Genomic DNA, 1,392 nt, shown 5'->3' with positions numbered 1-1,392 from the left:
ATACACCTGAAACCAGTTCTGAAAGCAAGATTGAAAAAAATGAATCAATCATGATTGAAATTAACAGAATGGAAGGTGGGAACCTGGCCTCTCAACCTGGATTCTGGCCTCTCATCCTGGATCCTGGCCTCAACCTGGGTCGCGGCCTCTGAAACTGAACCCTGGCCTCTCAATCTCCACCATCGCCTATCAATCTCCACCCTGGCCTCTCAACCTGGACCCTAGCCTCTCAGTCTGGACCCTGGCCTCTCAACCTGGACCCTGACCTCTCAACCTGGACCTTGGCCTCTTAATCTTGACACTGGCTGGCCTCTCAGTTTGGACCCTGGTCTCTCAACCTGGACAGCAGCCTCTCAACCTGGACCCTGGCCTCTCAATCTCGACCCATGCCCTCTCAATCTGGACCCTTGCTTCTCAACCTGGACTTTGGTCTCTCTGCATCCACCCTAGCCTCTCAAAATTGAACTCAGCCTGTCAGCCTAGACCCTGGCCTCTCAACTAGGACCCAGGCCTCTCAACCTGGAATTAGGTCTCTCAGCCTCCACGGGCTCCACCCAAGCCTCTCAAAATGGACTCTGACCGGTCAGTCTGGACCCTGGCCTCTCAACCTGGGCCTTGTGACCTTGTGATGAGTTTAGGACTTCGTAGTCCATGGTCATGCTGATGTGCCGCCTTTGTCATCCTCCATCTCCAAGTCGTAAGCTAGGCAGGTCACCCTGCCCTCGGGTCCCATATGTAATGTTGGACGTGTTCCGTATATTTGCCCTACTTTGGGCCAGCTGATGCAAGATGCTGTTGCTTGTCACTTGCTGAGGGTAGTTTCCCCATTACTGGACAATCCAGGATCTTTCTCAACCACTTGTCCAGTTGTCTCTTGAATGTTGCAAGGGTGAACTCCCCTCCTCCCAGCTCTTTTGGCAAGGCATTAAAGAGCCTTGGTCCTACCATGGACAGTGATCCCTCATGAAGAGTCTGTACTCTGGCCATGGCTTGGTTATTAAATGGGGAACCTGGTGCAATCTCCCCCTCCTATCAATGTAACGTGTCACTATTCTGGAGGTCTCACTCTCAAAGATGAGAGCCAGTATGATTATCATCTTCCAAGTGTATAGTATGATATACTTTTCTCTTCCCTCTCCAGTGAGTACAGTCCCAAGTATTTCATTTTTTCCCAGTAGTTCAGGTTCAGCTTCCTCATGCCGCTGATCCTGCACGTGAAGGACCGCTGCACTGATTCTAGTTTCTGCACCACACCCGCCTTGAGTTGCGACCAAAGTTGGCAGCAATACTCAAGATTGTGGAGCACGAGGGCTCTGAATAGTGTAATCATTGGTGCTGCTTCTCTCATTCAAAATGTCCGCCATATCCACCCAACCGTTTCTGGCTGCGCGT

Source organism: Hyalella azteca, unplaced genomic scaffold (assembly GCF_000764305.2).
Source record: "Hyalella azteca isolate HAZT.00-mixed unplaced genomic scaffold, Hazt_2.0.2 contig5587, whole genome shotgun sequence".
NCBI classification, from domain to species: Eukaryota; Metazoa; Arthropoda; class Malacostraca; order Amphipoda; family Hyalellidae; genus Hyalella; species Hyalella azteca.
The sequence above is the reverse complement of the archived record's forward strand: the minus strand, read 5'-3'. Positions refer to the sequence as shown.